Genomic DNA, 24,708 nt, shown 5'->3' with positions numbered 1-24,708 from the left:
GGTTGGTTAATAGCGATATCCGTAATGGCGTTTGCTGTAGACAGTGTTTGGGGCGTGGATCAGGAACACTGAGCCATGTTCTGAACCCAGTCTGGCCCCCAGCAGAGTTTCTATTTTGGTGTTAGTGTGAGGATGAGCTGTTTCATTCCTGGTGTGATTCTGTTGACAAACACGGAAGCTTTTTTCTAAACAAACTTTATTTAATTACACAGCTTAATTATAACAAATAATTAGCTTAACTTTTATTGGGTAATATTTACATGTGACAAGATACAATTCTTAACTGCTACCCTATCTCTATCTGTTCCAATCGAGCAATATTCCTCTTGTAGACTTAGTCCCTCTCTTGTGATTAATTAGCAAAACACAGACATACTTTTACTTTGGTTACCAGGGTTGGAGCTTTCTGAATCCCTCTGGAGAGAGGGCGCGCGGGACAGGGAGGGCGCGCGCGCGGGACAGGGAGGGCGCGCGGGACAGGGAGGGCGCGCGGCAGAGGGAGGGCGCGCGGGAGAGGGCGGGCGCGCGCGCGCGCGGGAGAGGGCGGGCGGGCGGGCGCGCGCGGGAGAGGGCGGGCGGGCGCGGGAAAGGGAGGGCGCGCGCGGGAGAGGGAAGGCGGGCGCGCGCGGGAGAGGGAGGGAGAGGGAGGGCGAGCGAGGGCGCGCGGGCGAGGGAGGGAGGGAGGGAGGGCGCGCGGGCGGGAGGGAGGGCGCGCGGGCGGGAGAGGGAGGGCGGGCGGGAGAGGGAGGGCGCGCGCGGGCGGGCGGGAGAGGGAGGGCGCGCGCAGGCGGGCGGGAGAGGGAGGGCGGGCGCGGGAGGGAGGGCGCGCGCGGGCGGGAGAGGGAGGGCGGCGCGGGCGGGAGAGGGAGGGCGCGCGCGGGCGGGAGAGGGAGGGCGCGCGCGGGCGGGAGAGGGAGGGCGCGCGGGCGGGAGAGGGAGGGCGCGCGGGCGGGAGAGGGAGGGCGCGCGCGGGCGGGAGAGGGAGGGCGCGCGCGCGCGGGAGAGGGAGCGCGCGCGGGTGGGCGGGAGAGGGAGGGCGCGCGGGTGGGCGGGAGAGGGAGGGCGCGCGGGCGGGAGAGAGAGGGCGCGCGGCACAGGGAGGGCGCGCGGGACAGGGTGGGCGCGCGGGACCGGGAGGGCACGTAAAGTGGCGAGTGCGAATGGCACCTCTTTTCGTGCCTCTCGCAATTTTATGACTTCCGGAGCAGTTAGCCTCTCGCCGGAAATGGGCAAAAGGCTGATTAATTTATTTAAATATATGGAAATGTTGCTTTGCATTTCTTTAGCGACCCCGGCGCTCGATCGTTCCGGCACTCGATCGTTCCGGCACACCTGCCTTCCTGGCCTTGCTGGGGGAGGTTCTCTCCAGCGAGGAAAATACCCGTTCCCCATGATCTGCGAACAGTCGTGTTGGCCTCATCGGTGGAACCGGAGGCCACTGAGGACCCCTGGGGGTGGCTGAGGGCAAGGCAGGGGTGCCCCTTGGCACTGCCGGCCTGGCACCTTGGCAATACCCACTCGGCATCTTAGCACCATCCACCAGGTAGTGCAATGGGGTGGGGTGTGCGGGGGCAGTGCCGGGGCGGGGCCAATGGGGGTGTGCAAGGGGTGGGGCCAACAGGGGGTCGTGGGCCCGCTGCCACTCTTCCTGTGATTGGTGGGGGAGGGAATGGGGGCCGTGATCGATCTGGGCGGATGTCGGGGCGTGGGCTGCCACGATTGTGGGCGGGTTGCTGTTTGAGGCTGCCTGCAGCAGCAGGGGCCTGAGCTCTCTCCCTCTGTCAGACCCCTGCTACTGTTAATGCGCATGGGCAGCATCAGAGGTCTGCACATGCGCAATATCGCCCTCTACAGGCTGTCGGGTGAATTAAGCCCCGCCCACAGCCTCTAGTGGCTAGAAACTGACGAGCCCATCTTTTCAGAGCCAGAGAGCAAAGATTGGGCGTGAAAACTCACCCAGAAAACGGATCTGGAACTCTCGCAGTTTCAGGCTAGCTGGACACTTAGAATCAATCTCGTAAAATTCCGCCCCTTGTGTTTTAAAATGAAAATGGAACTGATCTGTCCTGCAAGCTTAGCGCATCTCGTTAATCACATGACTCTGTCCCTGTCAATCAACCTAACACAAATTCTGCTGTGAAACCCCAGGGGAACCTAAGTAAACACAAATGCATCAGCAGTGCTTAAACAAACACTCCAATTGTATATTGAGTAATTACCTGCTCTCCCAGTTACTAATTTAAACGTTTTCCGAGACAAACTGTCCCCTGCAAAACAGAGCTGAATTTTAAACATACCCCTTACAAGAAACATAGAACACAGTTCTATGTTCTAAACATGATATAAATATATTTCTTAAAGGCACAGAATGATCACATTAGAAAGTAACAAGAACTCTGTTTACAGCTGCAGAAAGTGACCAAGTATCTGGACCCGAGGAATCTGGGACGCATCAGCTTCCAGGAATTTTGTCATGGAATCTTTGCTATCAAAGGTACGGAGTGAATCAGGGGCCGGTGTGGGATTCAGCGGGTGGACGGAAGGAGGTGGGTGGGGGGAAACAGATGAGTATAAAGCTCGGAGGAAGCAATGGAAGTACTTGGTACCCCAGTGCGAGTCAGTGTGGGTGGAACTGTACCCCAGTGAGAGTCAGTGTGTGTGGAACTGTACCCCAGTGAGAGTCAGTGTGTGTGGAACCCGTACCCCAGTGAGAGTCAGTGTGTGTGGAACTGTACCCCAGTGAGAGTCAGTGTGAGTGGAACCCGTACCCCAGTGAGAGTCAGTGTGTGTGGGACCCGTACCCCAGTGAGAGTCAGTGTGTGTGGAACCCGTACCCCAGTGAGAGTCAGTGTGTGTGGAACCCGTACCCCAGTGAGAGTCAGTGTGTGTGGAACTGTACCCCAGTGAGAGTCAGTGTGTGTGGAACTGTACCCCAGTGAGAGTCAGTGTGTGTGGAACCCGTACCCCAGTGAGAGTCAATGTGTGTGGGATCCGTACTCCAGTAAGAGTCAGTGTGTGTGGAACCCGTACCCCAGTGAGAGTCAGTGTGTGTGGGATCCGTACTCCAGTAAGAGTCAGTGTGTGTGGGACCCGTACCCCAGTGAGAGTCAGTGTGTGTGGAACCCGTACCCCAGTGAGAGTCAGTGTGTGTGGAACCCGTACCCCAGTGAGAGTCAGTGTGTGTGGAACTGTACCCCAGTGAGAGTCAGTGTGTGTGGAACCCGTACCCCAGTGAGAGTCAGTGTGTGTGGAACTGTACCCCAGTGAGAGTCAGTGTGTGTGGGACCCGTACCCCAGTGAGAGTCAGTGTGTGTGGGACTGTACCCCAGTGAGAGTCAGTGTGTGTGGGACTGTACCCCAGTGAGAGTCAGTGTGTGTGGAACCCGTACCCCAGTGAGAGTCAGTGTGTGTGGAACCCGTACCCCAGTGAGAGTCAGTGTGTGTGGGACCCGTCCCCCAGTGAGAGTCAGTGTGTGTGGAACCTGTACCCCAGTGGGGGTCAGTGTGTGTGGAACTGTACCCCAGTGGGGGTCAGTGTGTGTGGAACCCGTACCCCAGTGAGAGTCAGTGTGTGTGGAACCCGTACCCCAGTGAGAGTCAGTGTGAGTGGAACCCGTACCCCAGTGAGAGTCAGTGTGTGTGGGACCCGTACCCCAGTGAGAGTCAGTGTGTGTGGAACCCGTACCCCAGTGAGAGTCAGTGTGTGTGGAACCCGTACCCCAGTGAGAGTCAGTGTGTGTGGAACTGTACCCCAGTGAGAGTCAGTGTGTGTGGAACCCGTACCCCAGTGAGAGTCAGTGTGTGTGGGATCCGTACTCCAGTAAGAGTCAGTGTGTGTGGGACCCGTACCCCAGTGAGAGTCAGTGTGTGTGGAACCCGTACCCCAGTGAGAGTCAGTGTGTGTGGAACCCGTACCCCAGTGAGAGTCAGTGTGTGTGGAACTGTACCCCAGTGAGAGTCAGTGTGTGTGGAACCCGTACCCCAGTGAGAGTCAGTGTGTGTGGAACTGTACCCCAGTGAGAGTCAGTGTGTGTGGGACCCGTACCCCAGTGAGAGTCAGTGTGTGTGGGACTGTACCCCAGTGAGAGTCAGTGTGTGTGGGACTGTACCCCAGTGAGAGTCAGTGTGTGTGGGACTGTACCCCAGTGAGAGTCAGTGTGTGTGGAACCCGTACCCCAGTGAGAGTCAGTGTGTGTGGGACCCGTACCCCAGTGAGAGTCAGTGTGTGTGGAACCCGTACCCCAGTGGGGGTCAGTGTGTGTGGAACTGTACCCCAGTGGGGGTCAGTGTGTGTGGGACCCGTACCCCAGTGAGAGTCAGTGTGTGTGGGACTGTACCCCAGTGAGAGTCAGTGTGTGTGGGACTGTACCCCAGTGAGAGTCAGTGTGTGTGGGACTGTACCCCAGTGAGAGTCAGTGTGTGTGGAACCCGTACCCCAGTGAGAGTCAGTGTGTGTGGGACCCGTACCCCAGTGAGAGTCAGTGTGTGTGGAACCCGTACCCCAGTGGGGGTCAGTGTGTGTGGAACTGTACCCCAGTGGGGGTCAGTGTGTGTGGAACCCGTACCCCAGTGAGAGTCAGTGTGTGTGGAACCCGTACCCCAGTGAGAGTCAGTGTGAGTGGAACCCGTACCCCAGTGAGAGTCAGTGTGTGTGGAACCCGTACCCCAGTGAGAGTCAGTGTGTGTGGAACCCGTACCCCAGTGAGAGTCAGTGTGTGTGGAACCCGTACCCCAGTGAGAGTCAGTGTGTGTGGAACTGTACCCCAGTGAGAGTCAGTGTGTGTGGAACCCGTACCCCAGTGAGAGTCAGTGTGTGTGGAACTGTACCCCAGTGAGAGTCAGTGTGTGTGGGACCCGTACCCCAGTGAGAGTCAGTGTGTGTGGGACTGTACCCCAGTGAGAGTCAGTGTGTGTGGGACTGTACCCCAGTGAGAGTCAGTGTGTGTGGAACCCGTACCCCAGTGAGAGTCAGTGTGTGTGGGACCCGTACCCCAGTGAGAGTCAGTGTGTGTGGAACCCGTACCCCAGTGGGGGTCAGTGTGTGTGGAACCCGTACCCCAGTGAGAGTCAGTGTGTGTGGAACCCGTACCCCAGTGAGAGTCAGTGTGTGTGGAACCCGTACCCCAGTGAGAGTCAGTGTGTGTGGAACTGTACCCCAGTCAGCGTCAGTGTGTGTGGGACCCGTACCCCAGTGAGAGTCAGTGTGTGTGGGACCCATACCCCAGTGAGAGTCAGTGTGTGTGGAACTGTACCCCAGTCAGAGTCAGTGTGTGTGGGACCCGTACCCCAGTGAGAGTCAGTGTGTGTGGAACCCGTACCCCAGTGAGAGTCAGTGTGTGTGGAGCTGTACCCCAGTGAGAGTCAGTGTGTGTGGGACCCGTACCCCAGTGAGAGTCAGTGTGTGTGGGACCCGTACCCCAGTGAGAGTCAGTGTGTGTGGGACCCGTACCCCAGTGAGAGTCAGTGTGTGTGGGACCCGTACCCCAGTGAGAGTCAGTGTGTGTGGGATCCGTACCCCAGTGAGAGTCAGTGTGTGTGGGATCCGTACTCCAGTAAGAGTCAGTGTGTGTGGAACCCGTACCCCAGTGAGAGTCAGTGTGTGTGGGACCCGTACCCCAGTGAGAGTCAGTGTGTGTGGAACCCGTACCCCAGTCAGTCAGTGTGTGTGGAACTGTATCTGAGGAGGAAGATATTGGAAGGTTCTAGATCGTTGCACTGGTGCAGATCCATTTTGTCAACTTGATTTCCTTCCCCTCCATGTGTTTAATGTATTTAATATTTTCCTTTCATTATCAGCGGCTGGAGCAGATTAAATTCCCGCTCACTGCTCCAGAGGAATATTCTGGATAAGATTCTGACAATGACTCACTTCCAAGTTTGTGTGTGAGCTTTGCCAGAATCCTGATCACATGTTGATGTTTTTCAGGAATGTCAGGAAGGCGGAGAGGTTTGCAGAGGGAATTCCAGAGGTTTGGGCTCCAGGTGATGAAGGCACTGCCACCAAGCTGGCGAATTGAAAATTGGGAATGTTGCAGTGAGGGGAATTGAAAGCCGGGCTGGAGGTGTGAACAGAGTATTGGACCGTCTCGGAGACAGCTTCCCCGCTGATATCGGGCTGTTGTCTCTCGCTGAACTCAATCCCTGCCTCTTGTGTTTTTGTTGACAGGGTGTGATGATCTACTGGACAATGCGTTGTGCATGGAGAATACAGGACTGGCTCACTATGACCCCCAATACGAAGATTATTACTGTCGCCAGGTAACCTCCAACCTGACAGCAGTCTGTGATGTTTGTCTGCACTCAAACCAGAAGCAGGTCCATGAGTTTCCTGCAGTGCCTGTCCTTCACAATCTGCACCCCTGTCCTGAAAGTGAAGGCTCATGAGATCCCGGATTGGCCGAGAGGCAGGAAACAGAGGGTGGTGGTTGAGGGATGTTTCTGTGACTGAACTTTCCAGTGGGGTTCCACAGGGCTCAGTGCAGGGGTCCTGGCTATTGGAGATGTCACAGAGTCATAGAGTCATACAGCATGGAAACAGGCCCTTCGGCCCAACTTGTCCATGCCGCCCTTTTTTGTTTAAAACCCCTAAGCTAGTCCCAATTGCCCGCATTTGGCCCATATCCCTCTATACCCATCATACCCATGTAACTGTCTAAATGTTTTTTAAAAGACAAAATTGTACCCGCCTCCACTACTACCTCTGGCAGCTTGTTCCAGACACTCACCACCCTCTGTATGAAAAAATTGCCCCTCTGGACACTTTTGTATCTCTCCCCTCTCACCTTAAACCTATGCCCTCTAGTTTTAAACTCCCCTACCTTTGGGAAAAGATATTGACTATCTAGCTGATCTGTGCCCCTCATTATTTTATAGACCTCTATAAGGTCACCCCTCAGCCTCCTATGCTCCAGAGAAAAAAGTCCCAGTCTATCCAGCCTCTCCTTATAACTCAATCCATCAAGTCCCTGTAGCATCCTAGTAAATCTTTTCTGCACTCTTTCTAGTTTAATAATATCCTTTCTATAATAGGGTGACCAGAATTGCACACAGTATTCCAAGTGTGGCCTAACCAATATCTTGTACAACTTCAACAAGACATTCCAACTCCTGTATTCAATGTTCTGACCGATGAAACCAAGCATGCCGAATGCCTTCTTCACCACTCTGTCCACCTGTGACTCCACTTTCAAGGAGCTATGAACATGTACCCCTAGAATTCTCTGTTCTGTAACTCTCCCAATGCCCTACCATTAACTGAGTAAGTCCTGCCCTGGTTCAATCTACCAAAATGCATCACCTCGCATTTGTCTAAATTAAACTCCATCTGCCATTCGTCAGCCCACTGGCCCAATTGATCAAGTTCCCGTTGCAATCGGAGATAACTTTCTTCACTGTCCACCATGCCACCAATCTTGGTGTCATCTGCAAAGTTACTAACCATGCCTCCTATATTCTCATCCAAATCATTAATATAAATGACAAATAACAGTGGACCCAGCACTGATCCCTGAGGCACACCGCTGGTCACAGGTCTCCAGTTTGAAAAACAATCCTCTACAACCATCCTCTGGCTTCTGTCAAGAAGTCAATTTTGTATCCATTTAGACACCTCACCCTGGATCCCGTGAGATTTAACCTTGTGTAACAACTTACCATGCGGTACCTTGTCAAAGGCCTTGCTAAAGTCCATGTAGACAACGTCGACTGCACTGCCCTCATCTACCTTCTTGGTTACCCCTTCAAAAAACTCAATCAAATTTGTGAGACATGATTTTTCACTCACAAAGCCATACTGACTGTCCCTAATCAGTCCTTGCATCTCTAAATGCCTGTAGATCCTGTCTCTCAAAATACCTTCCAACAATTTACCCACCACAGATGTGAGGCTCACTGGCCTGTAGTTCCCAGGCTTTCCCCTGCAGCCCTTTTTAAACAAAGGCACAACATTTGCCACTCTCCAATCTTCAGGCACCTCACCCGTGACTATCGATTATTCAAATATCTCGGCTAGGGAACCCGCAATTTCCTCCCTAGCCTCCCACAGTGTCCTGGGATACACTTCATCAGGTCCCGGGGATTTATCTACCTTGATGCGCTTTAAGACTTCCAGCACCTCCTTCTCTGTAATATGTACACTCCTCAAGACATCACTATTTATTTCCCCAAGTTCCCTAACATCCATGCTCTTCTCAACAGTAAATACTGATGAGAAATATTCATTTAGGATCTCACCCATCTCTTGTGGATCCGCACATAGATGACCTTGTTGATCCTTAAGAGGCCCTACTCTCTCCTTTATTACTCTTTTGCCCTTTATGTATTTGTAGATTATGAATTTGTAGACTGTAGATGTAGATTAATGATTTGGACTTCAATGCAAAGTCAAGGATGACATGAAAATTGGTAGGGTGATAAATAGTGAGGAGGATAGCATAGACTGCAAGAGGATATCAGTGGACTGGTCCATTGGGCAAAGCAGAGGCAAATGGGATATAACCCAGATAAGTGTGAGATCATGAATGCACTTGGGAAGGGCTAACATGGCAAAGTATTACACTATGACTGGTAGGTCCCTAGATCGTACTGAAGATTAGAGTAACCTTGGAGTGCATATCCATAGACCCTGAAGATTTCAAGGCAGGTAGATAAGTTGGTTAAGGAGGCGTACAAGATACTTGCCTTTATTAGCTGAGGCATAGAACACAAGAGCAGGGAGGTCATGCTGGAACTGGTTAGGCCACAACTGGAGTATTGCATGTAGTTTTGGTCAGGAAGGATGTGATTGCACTGGAGAGGTTGCAGAGGAGATTTACCAGGATGATGCCTGGGCTGGAAGCTTTAAGCTATGACGGAAGATTAGATGGGCTAGGGCTGTTTTCCTTGCAGAATGAAGGTTGAGAGGGGACCTGACAGAGGAGTATAGGATTGTGAGGGACATAGGTAGGGTGGATAGGAAGGCACTTTTTCCATTTGTAGAGGGGTCAATAACCGGAGGACAAAGATTTAAGGTAAGAAGTAGAAGCTAAGAGGGGAGTGGCAGAGAAGAGTAAGTCTGGAACACGCTGCCCGAAAGAATGGTCAAGTTAAAAACTCTTGTATTTAAATATTCACTTGCGCTGCCGTTGCCCCCAGGGTTATGGGCTAAGCGCTGGAAAATTAGATGAATGTAGTCAGATCTTTGTTGACCAGCGTGGTCACGATGGGCTGAGTGGCCTCCTCTGTGGTTTAAACATCTGAGAATCTACACCCGCACCAGGATAGGCTCTTGTCATCTCTTGTTTCCACACTCCTGGCTGTGATTGGTGGAGTTTGGATAGAGCAAGGCGATGGATCCAGGATGGATCAGGGCTTGTCCCAGCAGTCAGAGCTCTGAGCTGAGGATGGAGCTCAGAGTGTTACTGTTTATTAACACACTCAGTTTCAGATTAAACTGGACCTCTGTCCTCATTGTAATAATTTTAATGATTGGCTCCACCGGTTAACTTTTCAAACACAGAGATAGATAAGTTCTTGATTAATAAGGGGATCAGGGGTTATGGGGAAAAGGCAGGAGAATGGGGATGAGAAAAATATCCGCCATGATTGAATGGCGGGGCAGACTCGATGGGCCGAGTGGCCTCATTCTGCTCCTCTGTCTTCTGGTCTTATTATTGATTATAAACAGCTGTTTGAAAAGCCTCTCCATCCTCAGCTCTGACTGCTGGGACAAGTCCCAGTGAATCCCCAACTCCATGTCTGATTGGACTAGCACGTCACATGACTCCTCCCTCAGAGAACACCCTTTAAAGGGGCCAGCTCCTACATCCCATCCCCTTTTAAGTCCTCTAGAGGATTTTCACAGTAACTTCATTGCGGTGTTAATATAAGCCTACTTGTGACACCAATAAATAAACTTTTAAAAACGATTACACATTGGAATAATTAAATTACACAATTGCCAAATAGTAACGATAACGAAGATTTTTACACCAGTCCATCAATAACTCAGCCTATCCAGTCACCTCTTTCTCCTCAAGTGACATAGCTATTCGGGGAGTTCATATTGGCCTTAATTCACAGGACTTGCTCCTTGTACTGACCTTTCACCTTCCTCTGTAACCAGGGGGATGACACTCCAGCCTGTTCCTTGGGTAACCCTCAATACTTGCTGCTGCCACAACTGGATCAGGTTGTGACGCTGGCTGTTGGGAGGGCTGGCACCCATGCGCCTACTCTAGACTCTTCTCTCACATCGTGTCCGGGTGCTTTACCCTCAAAGGCCCGATTCTGGCCACAACAACGCCTGCAACACAGTTTGGTCCAAAATTCTTCCCGAATGCTCTTGCAATTTCAAAAGAATCGTGGTTCGTCTACACTCTGCCTGCTGAGTTTGGGAACACCAGGCATTACCTGCCTTCAGGTAGTGACCTCCCAGCAGCCCAGCTTGAGAGACCCCAGTGGTCGTTTCAGATCGCAGAAACCGAGACAGCTTCGTGTTAAAGGATGGCGGGGTGGAGGGTTTATTCATTTGTGGAACATGGCCGTCGCTGGCTGGCTAGCATTTATTGCCCATCTCTAGTTGTCCTTGAGAAGGTGGTGGTGAGCTGCCTTCTTGAACTGCTGCAGTCCACGTGCTGTGGGTTGACCCACAATGCCATTAGGGAGGGAATTCCAGGATTTTGAGGCAGCGACTGCAAAAGAATGGTGATATATTTCCAAGTTAGGATAGTGAGTGACTTGGAGGGGAACTTGCAGGTGGTGGTGTTCCCATGTATCTGCTGCTCTTGTCCTTCTAGATGGAAGTGGTCGTGGGTTTGGAAGGTGCTGTCTAAGGTGGTGAATTGCTGCAGTGCATCTTGTAGATGGTACACTGCTGCTACTGAGTGTCGGTGAGGGAGGGAGTGGATGTTTGTGGATGTGGTGCCAATCAAGCGAGCTGGTTTGTCCTGAATGGTGTCGAGCTTCTTGAGTGTTGTTGGAGCTGCACCCATCCAGGCGAGTGGGGAGTATTCCATCACTGCCCTCTCAGACAGTCATTGGCCAGTCTGAAGTGCTTCATTGGTAAAAGCCTTTGCATTGTCTGAAACGAGAACCTCTGGTTCTCCGTGGATTGTGTTCACTTTCTGTGGCGTTAGGAGTTGTGGACCTCGCCTCAAACACCTCCATCCGCTTTGAATGGGTGTCCACTAACAACAAGAACATTGTGTTTATAAATGGCGTGGAGATGCCGGCGTTGGACTGGGGTGAACACAGTAAGAGTTTTAACAACACCAGGTTAAATAACACCAGAGTGGAAATTCCACTCCATCTGACGAAGGAGCAGCGCTCCGAAAGCTAATGGTATTTGCTACCAAATAAACCTGTTGGACTTTAACCTGGTGTTGTTAAAACTCTTACTTTATAAATGGCCCCATATAGTCGATGTGGACCCTAACCCAAGACCTGCCTGGCCATTCCCATGGATGTATCGGACCTGCAGCAGGTAACTCCTGAAACTGGCACTGATCACAGGGCTTTACTTGTCTCTCAGTTGCAGCGTGGTACCAGTTTACAACCTGTAACCCGCATCTTCATTATAGACACGCCTGGATGGACGCTCTCTAACTCTCCCAGTAGTAATCCCCTTCCTGGCCCCAGGGGATGACCACTCTCGATCCCCACAAGACAATACCAATCCTCACAATCATAGAATCCCTACAGTGCAGAAGGAGGCCATTCGGCCCATCGAGTCTGCACTGACCACAATCCCACCCAGGCCCTAGTCCTGTAACCCCACATGTTTACCCTGCTAACCCCCCTGAACAACGAAACTCATCATTACTGATGTGGTCAGGCTGTGTTTCCTCTCTTGTTCTGACATCCAGATAAGGCGCTCCGCACCAATGGACCTGTTAGTCCCGCACTGAATCTGTTAATCCGACACTGACAAAGTGTGTAGAAAGTTCATGTCATTCTTATCTCTTCTGGGAGTGTGGGGGGGTGCCCGCGTCTCTGGCAGGGGATAAGACTCGGGGCATTTGTATTGACTGTTTGAGTCCCTGGTCAATGTGCAATGTCATAATTCGACATGAACGAGAGCCAATGGTGTGTCTGGGCTGAAGCTATTGGTGAAATTGCCTCAGCTTCCTGGAACAAACCCACCAGTGGCTTGTGGTCTGCCACTGAAGTGAAATGTCTCCCGTGTAGATATTGATGAAACTTTTTGATGCCACAGATGACAGCTGGCCCTCTCTCCTGCTTTAGGAATTGTTCATCTCTGTGTCTGTAAGGGTTTCCGACACATATTCCACAGGGCTGTCCAACCCATCATCCATTCTGTGGGATAAAACTGCCCAATGAGGATGCGTCAGATGTTAGTATTCTCACCTTGGTGGGGTTAAAGTGCATCAGTAAACATGGCGACTGGTTAAATGCCTCTTTCTGTCGAACCTTCCAGACCCATCTCTGGCGTTCCTTTCCAAGTACATGTAGTGGAGATAACACCGCTGTGGGGTTTGGGAGGAACCCGCCCAGAACAGTTAACCATCCCCAGAGAGGACCCTAGTTCTGAGCTATTCCTCAGGGCCATTGCTTCCAGTTTATCCCCCAGATAACACCCGGGAAAACCACTACATGAGCTCCTCCCTCCCTTGAGGATCTCTCCTGCTTCCTAGAGTCTCTTCAATAACTCTTCCAAATTTAACACACATTCTCCTTCTGAAGGTTCTATTACTCGCATTTGATTTGATTTATTATTGTTACATGTATTAACATACAGTGAAAAGTATTGTTTCTTGCGCGCTATACAGACAAAACATACTGTTCATAGAGAAGGAAATGAGAGAGTGCAGAATGTAGTGTTACAGTCATAGCTAGGGTGTAGAGAAAGATCAACTTAATGTGAGGTAGGTCCATTCAAAAGTCTGACAGCAGCAGGGAAGAAGCTGTTCTTGAGTCGGTTGGTACGTGACCTCAGACTTTTGTATCTTTTTTCCCAACGGAAGAAGGTGGAAGAGAGAATGTCTGGGGTGCGTGGGATCCTTAATTATGCTGGCTGCTTTGCTGAGGCAGTAGGAAGTGTAGACAGAGTCAATGGATGGGAGGCTGGTTTGCGTGATGGACAGGGCTACATTCAGAACCCCTCAGCCCCTCCCCCTCAGCCTCTCTCCCTCATCAGTGCGTCTCCTGGTCAGTCTCTGAGAGGGGGTGTGGAGTGGGTGAGGCAGGGACATTGACAACATTTAAGAGGCATTTGGACAGATACATGGATAGGAAAGGTTTCGAGGGATTTGGGCCAAATGCAGGTAAATGGGGTTGGGTTAGATGGACTTTTTGGTCAGCATGGACCAGTTTGGGCCGAAGGGCCTGTCTCTGTGCCGTAGATTCTAATCATAGAATCTCTACAGTGCAGAAGGAGGCCATTCAGCCCATCAGGTCTGCACCGACCACAATCCCACCCTGGCTCTATCCCCGTGACCTCACGTATTTACCCTGCTGGTTGCCCTGACACTAAGGACAAATTTAGCATGGCCAATCTACCTAACCCGCACATGTTTGGATTGTGGGAGGAAACTGGAGCACCCGGAGGAAACCCACGCAGACATGGGGAGAACGCGCAAACTCCACACAGACAGGGAGCCAAGTTGGGAATCAAACCCGGGTCCCTGGCTCTGTGAGGCAGCAGTGGTAACCACTGGGCCATCCCCAGTGGCTGGGATGTTACTGCTGTTGCTGGATCTGTCTCCAGAGCGGCTGTGATTGTGGCTGGGAGTGGTCAGGACAGTAAGAGTTTTAACAACACCAGGTTAAAGTCCAACAGGTTTATTTGGTAGCAAATGCCATTAGCTTTCGGAGCGCTGCTCCTTCCTAATCAGTGTTGGACTTTAACCTGGTGTTGTTAAAACTCTTACTGTGTTTACCCCAGTCCAACGCCGGCATCTCCACATCGTGGTCAGGATCGACAGACTCCCAGCTCTGCCCTGGTCTCTGTTCAGGCGTGAAGTGAAATACTGGGAGGGGAAATTATTCCGAAATGTGAGCCTGGAATTCGGGAAAGAGTGAGTGCAGTGTAATGTGCTGGTTGTATTGAGTCAGTGGTTCTAACCTGCTGGCTGAGTTAGTGAGTCTTGCCATCATGCTGGGACTTGCTGGTCCTGTCAATGAGAGTGTAGAATGGTGTCTGGGAGAGAGCCCGGAGCTGGTGTCTCGCATACTGAACACAGACGGGGGAGGGGCTGGCGACATGCTGCAAAATGAAGGAGTTTGTGTTGTGGAGAAGTGCCAGAATTCTGGTCTCACCGTGAACAATAGATTCAGTGTCCAGGCTCCAGACTCGAACCGAGCTCTCCGGCTGCCTCCCTGCCGCAGCCACAACCCAGAAACTCTGCCCAGCTCCTGCACATATAGGACCGCGGAGAGACAGGGATCTGTTCCTGTGGACCGTGGATCACCCGCGGAGAGACAGGGATCTGTTCCTGTGGACCGTGGATCACCCGCGGAGAGACAGGGATCTGTCCCTGTGGACCGTGGATCACCCGCGGAGAGACAGGGATCTGTCCCTGCGGTTCGTGGATCACCCGCGGAGAGACAGGGATCTGTTCCTGCGGTTCGTGGATCACTGCGGGTCGTGGATCACTGATCCAGAAGCAGCTGCAGAATGGTTTTCATTCCAGTAGAAACCCACAGTAGAAACTTCCAACAAATATCCCCGTCCACTCCCGGAACAGCTGCTGTTTAAACTTGGAATCGGCAAGTTAACCTGATCCTGTATCAGTGGTTAGTGTCTCTAGTTAACCTGATCCTGTATCAGTGGTTAGTGTCTCTAGTTAACCTGCTGCTGTTCTCGGTGGTTAGTGTCTCTAGTTAACCTGATCCTGTATCAGTGGTTAGTGTCTCTAGTTAACCTGCTGCTGTTCTCGGTGGTTCGTGTCTCTAGTTAACCTGCTGCTGTTCTCGGTGGTTAGTGTCTCTAGTTAACCTGATCCTGTATCGGTGGTTAGTGTTTCTAGTTAACCTGCTGCTGTTCTCGGTGGTTAGTGTCTCTAGTTAACCTGATCCTGTATCGGTGGTTAGTGTTTCTAGTTAACCTGCTGCTGTTCTCGGTGGTTAGTGTTTCTAGTTAAACTCGGTGGTTAGTTCACTCCTCTCCCTCGTTAACTCTCGGTTTTTTTTCCTCAGTATTTCGAGTTAACTCACTTCTTAACCTTTAGTTATTGAATTCAATGTTGCTATTGGCCGTTACTGGTTCTGTCTGGTTGATAGAGAGGGAGGAGGTCCGTTAGACGGACGGAGATTTCTGGAATGATCACTTGCTGACTATCTGTATTCCTGACCTCTTCCCATTCTTTACATCCAATCAAACTCTTCCATCATCCGAAAGACCTCAATCCCGTCACCTCTCAGCCTTCTGTTTTCCAGGGAAAAGTTTTCAATCCTGTCGGAGAGTTGGGGCCTCTCTCTGTCACCTTCACTTCCAGGTACTTTCCACAATGTCTTTCTCTGTCCCTCACAACCAGCGCGCAGGTTAGAACAAAGAACAAAGAAAATTACAGCACAGGAACAGGCCCTTCGGCCCTCCAAGTCTGCACTGACCATGCTGCCCCCGTCTGAACTAAAACCCCCTACCCTTCCGGGGACCATATCCTTCTATTCCCATCCTGTTCATGTACTTGTCAAGGCACCCTTTAAAAGTCACTACCGTATCCGCTTCCACTACCTCCCCCGGCAACGAGTTCCAGGCACCCACTACTCTCTGTGTAAAAAATCTGCCTCGTACATCTCTTTTAAACCTTGCCCCTCGCACCTTAAACCTGTGCCCCCTAGTAATTGACTCTTCCACCCTGGGAAAAAGCTTCTGACTATCCACTCTGTCCATGCCTCTCATAATCTTGTAGACTTCTATCAGGTCTCCCCTCAACCTCCGTCGTTCCAGTGAGAACAAACCAAGTTTCTCCAACCTCTCCTCATATCTAATGCCCTCCATACCAGGCAACATCCTGGTAAATCTTTTCTGTACTCTCTCCAAAGCCTCCACATCCTTCTGGTAGTGTGGCGACCAGAATTGAACACTATATTCCAAGTGTGGCCTAGCTAAGGTTCTATAAAGCTGCAACATGACTTGCCAATTTTTAAACTCAATACCCCGGCCGATGAAGGCAAGCATGCCGTATGCCTTCTTGACTACCTTCTCCACCTGCGTTGCCACTTTCAGTGACCTGTGTACCTGTACACCCAGATCCCTCTGCCTATCAATACTCTTAAGGGTTCTGCCATTTACTGTATATTTCCTATCTGTATTAGACCTTCCAAAATTCATTACCTCACATTTGTCCGGATTAAACTCCATCTGAAATCTCTCCGCCCAAGTCTCCACCTGATCTATATCCTGCTGTATCCTCTGCGGGTTATTGCGGAAGCCTCTGGCATTGCTGCACCAGCCTTTACTTTACAATCCTGTTCACTGAGCAGAATTCCAAATGGAAATTCTGTCACGAGAATCACTCACCTCAGATTCTTTAAGTGGGCAGTTGTTACGAAACCTCGGCTGGACAACAGTTCAGAGTACGGTTCCAATCACTGTGAAACACTGGAGAAGGTGAAGTGAGAATCATCCCCCACACACCCATTACATTAAAAAGTAATCTCCACCATAAAGTCCATGACCAGAAAACTGCGGAACAGGATCTCAGCACTGAGGGAGTGCCGCACTGTCAGAGGGTCAGTACTGAGGGAGTGCCGCACTGTCAGAGGGTCAGTACTGAGGGAGTGCCGCACTGTCAGAGGGTCAGTACTGAGGGAGTGCTGCACTGTCAGAGGGTCAGTACTGAGGGAGTGCCGCACTGTCAGAGGGTCAGTACTGAGGGAGTGCCGCACTGTCAGAGGGTCAGTGCTGAGGGAGTGCTGCACTGTACTCTGGGTTTCTGAGTTTGCTGATATTTATGCAGCTCCCTCACACTCAGTCAGGAAGCTGTGATGAGATTCTCCGTGATGTGGTGGGATTGGGAGTGATTGGCCTGCTGGAGTTGAGTGATTGTCACTGACTGGCCTTGGTCCAGTTTGATGTCAATTCCCATTACATTACTGACATTAAACCGCCTCCTGAAATATTTACCCGTTACTGATCAGTCGACCTGTTGCTGATGTCACACTCTGTGCTCAGTTTGGTGACTCAGTGACTATTTATTTATAACAAATAACCTTCCTTGAGTTTCTTCCTGCTGGAATCGACACCACGTCTCCCGCAGACCCACAGCATCAAACACATGGCCCCGGTCTCTTCCTTTTCCAGTATTATCCCGTAATGGTGAGAGTTTTCCTGGGGAATCCACGCCCCCCCCTCCCCCCCCGCCCACACACACACACGCTGCTCCTGCTAGGCAAATACTCCAGCCTTGTTTTAACTCACACTGAGTGTGAACTCCCACTCACATGGCACATGGTGAACTGTGGAGGCAGCATTTTCTAACATCTACACATTTTTATTCCCCAGTGCCCAGACCAGTGCAAATCACACAAGACCCAAAAACTGCATCTCCCTTTTCTCTGGGATATTTCTGTGTTTATAGGGAAGTCTGTAACCTGATCTTAAAATGAACCCTCCACCCTCCTTCTCATGGCAACCGGAAACCCATTAGCCTTGTATCGAAATAGAAATATGAATCAGTTATCTTTGGTCATCACCGCATTTCATCAGAAAAGGACTGATTCCAACAGAATTGTTCACAATTTGATCTTGACAAAACTTTTCTGCATTTTCCACTCTGGATCTTTTCATCATGGACTTGGATCCGGTTGTCCCTGTCCCAATGATAGCCACAGTTCAACAAAGCAACTGAATCCCTTCAGCTCGTTAACAATTAACCTGCCCCCGCAAACTGACCCCCCCCCGAGTCTCACGGGTGGCGTGACCCCCCCGACCCCCATGGCCAGACTGACCCACCAAGGCCAGACTGATCCTCCCCGACCCTCACTGCCAGACTGATCCCCCCCCGCCCCCCCAACCTCCACGGCCTGGCTGATCCCCCCACGACCAGACTGATTTCCCCTCCCCCCCCCCCCCCAACCCCCATGGACAGACTAACCCCCATGGCTGGCGTGAACCCCTCCGATACCCCTGTGACCCCCATGGCCAGACTGACCCTCCCCCCAACTCCCACAGCCAGACTGACCCCGCCCCCCAACCCCCCCTCGGCCAGGCTGACTGTCAGACACACTCTAGCATTTTTCACATGGCCCCCCTGAGTCCAAAGCTCCAGCCAAAGATATAAACACAATAACCCTGCAAACCTCTCACTGTAATCATTGCAAACCGAGAAAGACTACAAGGAATTTCTGCCTCTTGGCGCGAGTCAGAAGCTGTGAAGCTTCCGACAGATTTGGGTGTTCCGGTAAATAAATGAGTAAAAAGGAAGAAGCATGCAGATTGGCCAAGAAAAATAATAGGTCTGAGGATTGGGAGCAGTTTAGAATTCAGCAAAGAAGGACCAAGGGACTGATAAAGGAGAAAATACAGTACGAAAGTAAGCTTGCAGAGAACATAAAGACTGACACTAAGAGTTTCTATAGATAGGTGAAGAGAAAGAGGTTGGTGAAGATGAATGTAGGTCCCCTACAGACAGAAACGGGGGAATGTATAACCAGGGACAAAGAAATGGCCGAGCAACTGAATACATACTTTAGTTCTGTCTTCACAATAGAGGACACAAATCAGATGCTAGAAATGTTGGAGAATGCAAGATTTAGTGAGAGGGAAGAACTGAGGGAGATCGATATTAATAGAGAAATGGTGCTGGGAAAACTGATGGGATTGAAGGCGGATAAACCCCCAGGGTCTGATCATCTACATCCCAGAGTACTGAAGGAAGTGGCTCTAGAAATAATGGATGCATTGGTGGTCATCTTCCAGGATTCTATAGGCTCTGGAACAGTCCCTGCAGATTGGAGGGTCATGAATGTCACTCCAATATTCAAAAAGGGAGGTAGAGAGAAAACAGGGCATTATAGACCAGTAAGCTTAACATCGGCAGTGGGGAAAATTCTCAAATCCATTAACAAGGACTTTATAGCAGAGCATTTAGAAAGCAGTGGCAGGATCAGACAGAGTCAGCATGGATTTATGAAGGGGAAATCATGCTTGACAAATCTGTTGGAATTCTTTGAAGATGTAACTAGTAGAGTTGACAAGGGGGAGCCAGTCGATGTGTATTTGGACTTTCAGAAAACGTTTGACAAAGTCCCGCATAAGAGATTATTGTGCAAGATTAAAGCGCATGGGATTGGAGGAAGTGTATTGAGATGGATGGAAAACAGGTTGGCAGAGAGGAAACAAAGAGTAGGAATTAATGGGTGCTTTTCAAATTGGCAGGCAGTAACTAGTGGGGTGCCACAGGGATCGGTGCTGGGACCCCAGCTATTCACAATATATATTAATGATTTGGATGAGGGAACAAAATGTAACATCTCAAAGTTTGCTGATGATACCAAGTTGGGTGGGAGGGTGAACTGTGACGAGGATGCAGAGATCCTTCAGAATGATCTGGACAGGTTGGGTGAGTGGGCAAATCAGTGGCAGGTGCAGTATAATTTGGATAAATGTGAGGTTATTCACTTTGAAAGCAAAAACAAGAAGGCAGATTACTACCTGAATGGCTGGATATTGGGAGAGGGGAGTGTGCAGCGGGACCTGGGTGTCCTTGTGCACCAGTCGCTGAAGGTAAGCATGCAGGTGCAGCAGGGGGTAAAGAAGGCAAATGGTATGTTGGTCTTCATTGCGAGAAGTTTCGAGTACAGGAGCAGGGATGTGTTGTTGCAATTATACAGGGCCTTGGTGAGGCCACACCTAGAGTATTGTGTGCAGTTTTGGTCTCCTTTTCTGAGGAAGGATGTTCTTGCTCTCGAGGGAGTGCAGCGAAGGTTTACCAGGCTGATTCCGGGGATGGCGGGACTGATGTATGAGGAGTGATTGACTAGGTTAGGATTGTTTTCACTGGAGTTCAGACAAATGAGGAGGGATCTCATAGAGACTTATAAAATTCTAACAGGTCTATACAGGGTAGATGCAGGGAAGATGTCCCCGATGGTGGGGGAGTCCAGAACCAGGGGTCACAGTCTGAGGATTCAGGGTAGACCATTTAGGACGGAAGCGAAGAGACATTTCTTCACCCAAAGAGTGGTGAGCCTGTGGAATTCATTACCACAGGAAGTAGTTGATGCCAAAACATTGAAAGTATTCAAGAGGCGGCTGGATATAGCACTTGGGGCGAATGGGAAAAAAGGTTATGGGGAGAAAGCAGGATTAGGCTATTGAGTTGGACAATCAGCCATGATGGTGATGAATGGCGGAGCAGGCGCGAAGGGCCGAATGGCCTCCTCCTGCTCCTATCCACTATGTTTCCATTAAAAACTGTTAGAATGAAGCAAACCAGTCAGAGAGCTTGCTGAAACGTTTTTTATCACAGTGGCAAGGGGATGGAAGGGGTAGACGCGATGCTTTGGTTATAGAACATGGAACATAGAACATTACAGCGCAGTACAGGCCCTTCGGCCCTCGATGTTGCGCCGACCAGTGAAACCAATCTAAAGCCCCTCTAATCTACACTATTCCAATATCATCCATATGTTTATCCAATAACCATTTAAATGCCCTTAATGTTGGCGAGTCCACTACTGCTGCAGGCAGGGCATTCCACGCCCTTACTACTCTCTGAGTAAAGAACCTACCTCTAACATCTGTCCTATATCTCTCACCCCTCAATTTAAAGCTATGTCCCCTCGTGCTAGCCATCACCATCCAAGGAAAAAGGCTCTCACTGTCCACCCTATCTAATCCTCTGATCATCTTGTATGCCTCTATTAAGTCACCTCTTAACCTTCTCTCTAATGAAAACAGCCTCAAGTCCCTCAGCCTTTCCTCATAAGACCTTCCCACCATACCAGGCAACATCCTGGTAAATCTCCTCTGTACCCTTTCCAATGCTTCCACATCCTTCCTATAATGCGGCGACCAGAACTGTACGCAATACTCCAAATGCGGCCGCACCAGAGTTTTGTACAGTTGCAGCATGACCTCCTGGCTCCGAAACTCAATCCCTCTACCAATAAAAGCTAACACTCCGTACGCCTTCTTAACAACCCTATCAACCTGGGTGCCAACTTTCAGGGATCTATGCACATGGACACCCAGATCCCTCTGTTCATCCACACTACCAAGTATCTTACCATTAGCCCAGTACTCTGTATTCCTGTTACTCCTTCCAAAGTGAATCACCTCTCACTTTTCCGCATTAAACTCCATTTGCCACCTCTCAGCCCAGCTCTGCAGCTTATCTATGTCCCTCTGTAACCTGCAACACCCTTCCACACTGTCCACAACTCCACCGACTTTAGTGTCATCCGCAAATTTACTAACCCATCCTTCTACGCCCTCATCCAGGTCATTTATAAAAATGACAAACAGCAGTGGCCCCAGAACAGATCCTTGCGGTACACCACTAGTAACTGAACTCCAGGATGAACATTTCCCATTAACCACCACCCTCTGTCTTCTTACAGCTAGCCAATTTCCGATCCAAACCACTAAATCATCCCCAATCCCATGTGTCCGTATCTTCTGCAATAGCTTCCCATGGGGAACCTTATCAAATGCTTTACTGAAATCCATATACACATCAACCGCTTTACCCTCATCCACCTCTTTGGTCACCTTCTCAAAGAACTCAATAAGGTTTGTGAGGCACGACCTACCCTTCACAAAACCGTGTTGACTATCCCTAATCAAATTATTTCTTTCTAGATGATTATAAATTCTATCTCTTATAATCCTTTCCAAAACTTTGCCCACAACAGAAGTAAGGCTCACTGGTCTATAATTACCAGGGTTGTCTCTACTCCCCTTCTTGAACAAGGGGACAACATTTGCTATCCTCCAGTCTTCTGGCACTATTCCTGTAGACAATGACGACATAAAGATCAAAGCCAAAGGCTCTGCAATCTCCTCCCTGGCCTCCCAGAGAATCCTAAAATAAATCCCATCCGGCCCAGGGGACTTATTTAAAGCATTGGCCAGACCCCAGCTGTAGTAACTTGTGTTCTGTTCTGGGCCCCACACCTCAGGAAGGAGAGATCAATCTGGGAGGGATGCAGAGCAGATATCATAGCATCATTACAGCACAGAACAAGGCCTTTTGGCCCATCGAGTCCATGCCAGCTCTCTCTAAATCAATGCCATCAGTCCCACCTCGCACTCGATCCCTGTAGCCTTACTTCTGTTGTGGGCAAAGTTTTGGAAAGGATTATAAGAGATAAGATTTATAATCATCTGGAAAGGAATAATTTGATTCGGGATAGTCAGCACGGTTTTGTGAAGGGTAGGTCGTGCCTCACAAACCTTATTGAGTTCTTTGAGAAGGTGACCAAAGAGGTGGATGAGGGTAAAGCGGTTGATGTGGTGTATATGGATTTCAGTAAAGCGTTTGATAAGGTTCCCCACGGTAGGCCCTGTAGCCCTTTAATCATAGAATCTCGACAGTGCAGATGGAGGCCATTCAGCCCATCGAGTCTGCACCAAATCTCTAGTCTCTCTTCCCGTCACCCCATTATTTACCCCACTAATCCCCCTAACCTGTACAGTTTGGGACACTCAGGCTCAATCTAGAATAATCCACCTAACCTGCACATCTTTGGACTGAGGGAGGAAGCCGGAGCACCCGAAGGAAACCCCACGCAGACACGGGGAGAACATGCAAACTCCTGACAGACGGTGATCCGAGGTCGGAATTGAACCCGGGTCCCTGGCGCTGTGAGGTAGCAGTGCTCATCGCTGTGCCATCGTGCCGCCCCAGGTCCCTGGCACTGTGAGGCAGCAGTGCTAATCACTGTGTCACCGTGTCACCTTCAGGTTTATTACCCTCAGATTCCCGTCCAGTTCCTTGTTGAAATCATTAATTGTTTTAGCTTCCCTCAGCCTGATGGGAGTGAGTTCCAGGTCTTTGCCGCTCAGTCAGTAAAAATCTTTCTCCTCGGTTCCTCCATATTTCTTGCTGAAAGCTTAAACCTGTGTCCCCTAATCCTTCTACCATTGGCTAAAGGGAACAGCTTTTCCTGTTGACCTTATCTAAATCTCTCTCCATCTTGTACACCTCTATCCAATCGTTTTTCAATCTCGTTTGCTCCCAAAAGCTCAACCCCAGCTTCTCCACCTTAACCTTGGAGCTAAAATCCATCATCCCTGGAACTGTTCTGGTCAATTCCACCCCGCACCCACTCAGGCTCCCTCACACCCTTCCAGACGTGCGGTGACCAGAACTGGGTGCAATCCTCTCATTATAGCCGGAGCCACGGAACATTGTGACTGTACACTAGATTACCAATCAGCAGTGTTCCTGGAGCCATTCCCCTGCTTTCTTCCTGGAATGATGTGGAGATGCCGGTGTTGGACTGGGGTAAACACAGTAAGAAGTCTCACAACACCAGGTTAAAGTCCAACAGGTTTATTTGGTAGCAAATACCATAAGCTTTCGGAGCACTGCTCCTTCGTCAGATGGAGTGGAAATCCGCTCTCAAACAGGGCAAACAGACAAAATTAAGTTGCAGAATACTGATTAGAATGTGAATCCTACAGCCAGCCAGGTCTTAAAGGTACAGACAATGTGGGTGGAGGGAACATTAAACACAGGTTAAAGAGATGTGTATTGTCTCCAGACAGAACAGCTAGTGAGATTCTGCAAGTCCAGGAGGCAAGCTGTGGGGGTTACTGATAATGTGACATAAATCCAACATCCCGGTTTAGGCTGTCCTCATGTGTGCGGAACTTGGCTATCAGTTTCTGCTCAGCGACTCTGCGCTGTCGTGTGTCGTGAAGGCCGCCTTGGAGAACGCTTACCTGAAGATCCAAGGCTGAATGCCCGTGACTGCTGAAGTGCTCCCCCACAGGAAGAGAACAGTCTTGCCTGGTGATTGTCGAGCGGTGTTCATTCATCTGTTGTCGTAGCGTCTGCATGGTCTCCCCAATGTACCATGCCTCGGGACATCCTTTCCTGCAGCGTATCAGGTGGACAACGTTGGCTGAGTTGCAAGACGGTCACCTCAGCACCTCACTGTACCGCAAGCCCACGGATAACCTCACGATGCTCCACTTCCCCAGCTTCCACCCTAAACACGTTAAAGAAGCCATCCCCTACGGACAAGCCCTCCGAATACACAGGATCTGTTCGAATGAGGAGGATTGCAACACACACCTCCAGACGCTGAAAGATGCCCTCATAAGAACAGGATATGGCGCTCGACTCATCGATCAACAGTTCTGACGCGCCACAGCGAAAAACCGCACCGACCTCCTCAGAAGACAAACACGGGACACGGTGGACAGAGTACCCTTCGTCGTCCAGTACTTCCCCGGAGCGGAGAAGCTACGGCATCTCCTCTGGAACCTTCAACATGTCATTGATGAAGATGACCATCTCGCCAAGGCCATCCCCACACCCCCACTTCTTGCCTTCAAACAACCGCACAACCTCAAACAGACCATTGTCCGCAGCAAACTACCCAGCCTTCAGGAGAACAGTGACCACGACACCACACAACCCTGCCACAGCAACCTCTGCAAGACGTGCCGGATCATTGACACGGATGCCATCATCTCACGTGAGAACACCATCCACCAGGTACACGGTACCTACCCTTGCAACTCGGCCAACATTGTCTACCTGATACGCTGCAGGAAAGGATGTCCCGAGGCATGGTACATTGGGGAAA

General features: G+C 50.5%; 1 protein-coding gene across 1 annotated transcript in view; it reads left to right on the top strand.

The window, feature by feature from the left end:
- The first annotated feature begins 14,190 nt into the window (after window positions 1–14,190).
- rab11fip4b (RAB11 family interacting protein 4 (class II) b) overlaps window positions 14,191–24,708 on the top strand; it is a 40,914-nt gene continuing 30,396 nt past the window's right edge. The window contains exon 1 of the mRNA XM_078225885.1: window positions 14,191–14,706. The gene's annotated coding sequence lies outside the window, so the exon portion shown is untranslated. The remainder of the gene's footprint in view (window positions 14,707–24,708) is intronic.

The sequence above is a fragment of the Mustelus asterias genome, chromosome 12 (genome assembly GCF_964213995.1).
Source record: "Mustelus asterias chromosome 12, sMusAst1.hap1.1, whole genome shotgun sequence".
Classification (NCBI taxonomy): Eukaryota; Metazoa; Chordata; class Chondrichthyes; order Carcharhiniformes; family Triakidae; genus Mustelus; species Mustelus asterias.
This window is presented reverse-complemented; position numbering and strand designations above follow the sequence as displayed.